Here is a 6,000-nt window from a genome sequence, read left to right on the forward strand (position 1 = left end):
TAACAAACTTTAATATAACGACACTATATCCATGAAGCGTGGCTTCAATTGGTAATATTTACTTTGACCAATTATTCTATTCTAAAATCTATTAAACCCATGAAGCTAGGCTTCAAACGTATATTGAGTGAACCGTAAACTAAAATATATTGTCGCAATATAAACAAATAACATAATAGTTAAGTAACCTAACATCATTCAGTAAACGATAATCTTAATTCAAAACTAGCTTATTATAAAAATGCCAAAACATTACAAATGTTTACTCACCGTATAAGTTAACTATTAAATAATCTTTACCCGTACCACTTTATTCACCACTACTCCATCGATTGTAAAATAGATAAATACGGAATCCCTAAAGAAAGTAAGTTTATTATAAACATAACCTTTACATTTGCGCTTAACTTTTTGAATAACGTCTAAATTCTAACATAAGTCCGAAACACTTTCCATGAAAGTATGGTGACAATCTCATTTAGTTATCTATTTGCTTTACTTCAATATAATCCAAATAACCCCTCAAAAACGTTGGGCGCCATTTGTCACAGGCCTCTCATCTTCCATATCAATTGACTAATTTGACAGATAACAGCTGTCAAAATTTTAAACAACTAATCTACACGAAGGTGTAGAGGCGCTTAAATGACCGATTAAAAAAACACAAAATTGAATTCATTATTTCTCTTACATGATATAAAATTCAAACTTATGATTTACAGTATAATAGTATAATAAGAAATGTGAATAGAAAATACAAAAAATCTAATTTACCTGAATTTATATCAAATATATCCAGAGATATTTGGATTTTAATTTAGCATAACTTAGAGAATATAATGTTTGATAAACGATTGGCCGAGAATTGTCACGTGTATATCAGATCAAAGATAATTTCGAAGTAATATCGGGAAAACTACGGAGTGAAATTCGGGTCATGTTTTACAAATGAACAAAAACCTCGGAATACTTTAATAATGATATTACCCTGTTAGTTAAATAACAACATAATCTTCACTCGTACCCCTTTACTCACTATTACTCCATCCAGAAGAAGTTTAATATCAACATAACCTTTACTTTTACCCTTTAACCCAGAAAACCCACCGTCAACCTGACCGTTACCCAATTTTACTCTGACCTTTACCCACTATTACTCTAACCTTTACCTACCTTGTTATGTATGCAATATATTAATGTATATAGTTTATCTCTGACAAGTTGGTATTTCCAATATTATCATTGTTCTATTTTTAGAACATAAGCTACATGTGTACCTGAATAGAATGTCAACATAAAATTTAACAAGAAGTTTCTTAACTGTTGTAGAAAATTCTAGATTATGATTCGTGCATTATATTTAGACAGAAATTTACAGATTATTCTTTATTGTTGAAGGTGCTAGATAATGATTACTGTAGAACATAAAAGACTGATCTAGAATGATCTTAGCTAATATATATAAGGGGACATTTTACATTTTCTTTACCTTTTAAGTCATCAATACGCTTGGGGTATTATTCAACTTTGATATTAAGTGGAACTTGGATTTTAAAATAGATTACATTATTCTTGTGGATTTTATTGTGGGAATTTATTCTAATGTGTTCTTGGATTTAAATTGGATTTAACTGTGCTGTACAAAAAGGGATCATTCCAGGATCAGACTAAATATTTGAGATTTATATTTTTATTTTGACTTCAGGTATTTATAAGCATAAATTGTTCTTCAATTTTTCTTTAATATTTTTTCTGTAATAAATTTGTTATTGTTACAAGTTTGTTGCTGGCTTTTCTTTCTCGTTACGCCTGGCTCGTAACAGAAATTGGGGGCTCGTCCGGGATTGAATATTTCATTTTGGCTAAATTATTGGAAATTATTACCGTTTATTTTTATCCCCCGCCGAAAAGGCGGCGAGGGATATAGAAATAGTCTCCGTCCGTCCGTCCGACCTTCCGTCCTTCCGTCCGACATTTTTGTCCGGAGCATATCACTAAAAGTATTTGAGTAATCAACTTGAAACTTCATAGGTGGATAGACCTTATTGAGGAGGAGTGTAGTGCATAAGAATGATAATTCTACCCTGTATAATTTTTGAGTTATTGCCCTTTGTTATTTTTTCAAAATTAATTTTTGTCCAGAGCATAACTCAAAAAGCCTTTGAGATATCAAAATGAAACTTCATAGGTGCATAGATCTCACTCAGGAGGTGTGCAGTGCACAAGAATGATAACTGTACCTTTCATAATTTAAGAGTAATTGCCCCTTGTTATTTTTCATATCTAATTTTTCACCCGAGTGGAGCATAACTCAAAAGTGTTTGAGATGTCAACATGAAATGTCATAGGTGGATAGATTTTATTGAGGAGGAATGCTGTGCACAAGAATGATAACTCTTCCCAGTACAATTTTTGAGTTATTGCCCTTTGTTCTTTTTCATACTATTTTGTCCGGAGCTTTTCTCAAAAAGTATTTAAGGTATCAACTTGAAACTTCATAGGTGGATGGATCTCATTGAGGAAGAGTACTGCAGTGCACAAGAATGATAATTCTACCCTGCATAATTGTTTAGTTATTGCCCTTTTTGTATTTTTCAAAATTGATTTTTGTCCAGAGCATAACTCAAAAGGCCTTTGAGATATCATTATGAAACTTCATAGGTGCATAGATCTAAGTCAGGAGGTGTGCAGTGCACAAGAATGATAACTCTACCTTTTATAATTTTTGAGTTATTGCCCTTTGTTATTTTTCATACTTAATTTTTCAATTCAATTTTTTTTCTCAAAAAGTATTTGAAGTATCAACTTGAAACTTCATAGGTGGATAGATTTTACTGAGGAGGGATGCAGCACACAAGAATGATAACCTACCCTGCATTATTTTTCAGTTATTGCCCTTTGCTATTTTCAGCCATCAGTATTCACATAGGTTTCAAATCTGTAATCACTATAGCCATCAGTTTTCATTACCAAAATAACTCTTAAAATGGAATTATTCTGCTGTACTACATATACATTCTTCCAATGAGCAAACACATTCGGCGGGGGATGGCCATGTTGACATGGCTCTTGTACATTTTATTATAACCGTATTTAATCATCTGAGTTGATATCATAGGTGTTTTATTAAGTGTGCCTTTCAATTCTGAATTTTTTGAAAAACACCACTTTTAAGTTTAATACCAGCAGCAAGCAGTCAGAAAAGTTTGTAGCTGAACCTTTCCAGGAGGTATTAGATTTGACTAAGAAACCTGATTTGCTCGATCTTGCAAAAAAGTATAATTTATCATAAATTAAATCCCAACTAATTTCTTTACAGGATCTTATAATTAAATCGCATGCATCGAAATACTATTGATGCTAAGAGTGATACCGCGACTTAATTTAGAGACTTGATTTAAATAATATATTATAGGAAGAAATTTAATTTGAAAGGAATCAAACGAAATGAATCGCTTTGAGACAAATGATTTAGTTTTATAGTTAAAACCATGTTTCTTTTCTTGCTTTACTGTATTTTGCCATTTTTTTGCTGAAATATTTGTGTAGTCATAATGTGGTTATAATGTGGTTGATTGTAATATATTAAATAATGTTAGGTTGTTGGAAAATAAATACGGTTTTGAAAATGTGTGAAGGAAATAAGGATTGATAAAGCAATACATGTAGGTTTTTATTTACATACGAGGGGTGATCAAGAATTACGTAGACTGGCTCAATATCTCATTTATTGTTTGACAAACGTACATAAAACTTATATCACATGAAAGTACGTTTTATCAACAAACAACATGCAATTTTGTTTTACAATATGTTTACATAATTCGGAATAACAAACCATGAAAATGTGTCACTATCGCGGTACCGGCCCACGTCGTCAAAAAACTCTTGACGTCAGCGACGTCGCAGCGTCGTAAGTGTTTAAGGAAAAGCGCATGACATTCACTCTTTTTCAAAGTACGAGCCAGAACATGCAATACAAAGTTCATGCCTCTTAGACCACTTAGAGAAGAATATATTCCTGTAATACTCTGCTGAATACGGACATATTGGGGTGTTTGTCGCGGACTTTAACTCCTCCAAATTCTCAAAGCGCTGGCCCTTCAGCTGGCGTTTCAAATCTGGGAACACTGAGAAATCAAACGATAAGAAATATTAAGGTATTTTGAAAAATTATTTAAGTTTTTGATACATTGTTTATAAATTTGAATTACGCAGCATGTTTGAAACAAATGTTTATCCGTGCATTTTATTGTTTATAACAATACGTTCGAAATCATAAATTAGCGCGGAAAATTTGAATTTTTATATTCGAAACTGAATAGGTTGTAGAGTGATTAAAAATAAAAAAACATAGGTTAATGCACATAAAATACTTTTCGCATGTTCAATTTCTTGGTGATAATTGTGTGCGTGGTACCATAGCTCATCCCAGTTACTTCTGATATCTCTCGAACGGTCACTCTTGCGTCCTCCTTGATAATATCTTCAATTGACGTCACATCTGACGGCTCGACCATTTTCCATGCCCTTCATCATCTTAAGGTGGCTTCCGCCCTTCAGAGAATTGGTGGAACCACTTAAAAACGAGTGCTCGAGAAACAGCACTCCTCCTCTGGTCCTCTGCAGCTTTTTATATGTGTCTGTAGGCGCTTCACCTAATTCCATGCAGAACTTTATGTTGACACGCAAGTCAAGGCGTTCTGGTGATGTCATTTTTAACGTAGCTGCATAACGGACTACTATGGTTTAAACGTTGTTTATTTTCCGAATCTAACGTAAAATAACGTCAAAATTTTATGCGACGTCATATAAACGTCCAAAAACATATTTCCGCATTTTTCTATTATTTTGATGAACAGTGTCGAAATTATAATGCATTGAATGAAGCAATGAAATATAAAAATAGCATCTGGGCCGGTAACGCGTTACTATAGTTACAATCATGCTAGTTAGTCTGCTCTGAGAAATGCATGACTGAATTACAGCTCCTTGTAAATGGCAAAGAGATAGGTCACGACAGTGATATAAATAAGAATATTTTATAAGGGTCCGTTTCAAAGATATTGAACCAGTCTACGTAATTCTTTATCACCCCTTGTATATCTATTTGTTACTTGTGTTTTGCTGCTGCTTTGTTGTTTTTGCTGCTCCTGTTGATGAGGACGGTAATGATGCGATAAAAAGCTCGGTATTACCCGTAAAGATTTAAATATTTGTCCGACAATCCAACAGACAGTGAGTTGCGGGTAGCAGCAAAACAGTTGAGTGGGATGGGACAAAATAAGATGATGAGACATAAATTGTTTCGATTTGCTTTTGGAACCATATAACTTTATTACTTATATCACTGAATTTTGTTGCTTCGAATGCTTCCTTTGTTTAAAAATGTGCACTTTTGGTAAACGAAATTATTACAATGATTACAATAGTTATTGGATGGATAAATCTAGGGAACAGTGTGTGTAGTACAATGATAAAAAATGTTTTATAAGTTGAATGAAAGAGGTCTGAAGTATAAATGGTGTACATCCTTTCAAAATGGTATGTTATGTATCAAAATATATCTTTTGGAATGCTATAGAATAACTTTTGATTTTAACATGTTTAATTATTGCTCTTTATGTTTGTATTTTATCAAGAGAAATGGTGGCAGCTTCCTAAAATGAAAAGCATGTAAATGTTTGTAGATTTAAATATACATATAAATGAATGTTGATTAAGTAAGGAATTCATGTATGCTTATCATTACTTTATATGGAAAAGAGAACGAAATTGATAATGGTCACACACGTGTGTACCCTATTTTTATAATTGAATTGACAACAAAGTCCGAATTGAGAGAGCTTAATGAAATAATTATGTTTTCACTGAATAAACGATTACACAAAATTTTATACGAAACAGATTGGTGTTGGAATCAAACGTGTGTTTGTGTTTACTAAAAAGCAATATTTACACAAATTAAAATATCAATTTTGTATAGCTAATGATGAAAAC

This window comes from Ruditapes philippinarum, unplaced genomic scaffold (genome assembly GCF_026571515.1).
Source record: "Ruditapes philippinarum isolate M1 unplaced genomic scaffold, ASM2657151v2 ctg4969_1_1_1_1, whole genome shotgun sequence".
In the NCBI taxonomy this organism is placed as follows: Eukaryota; Metazoa; Mollusca; class Bivalvia; order Venerida; family Veneridae; genus Ruditapes; species Ruditapes philippinarum.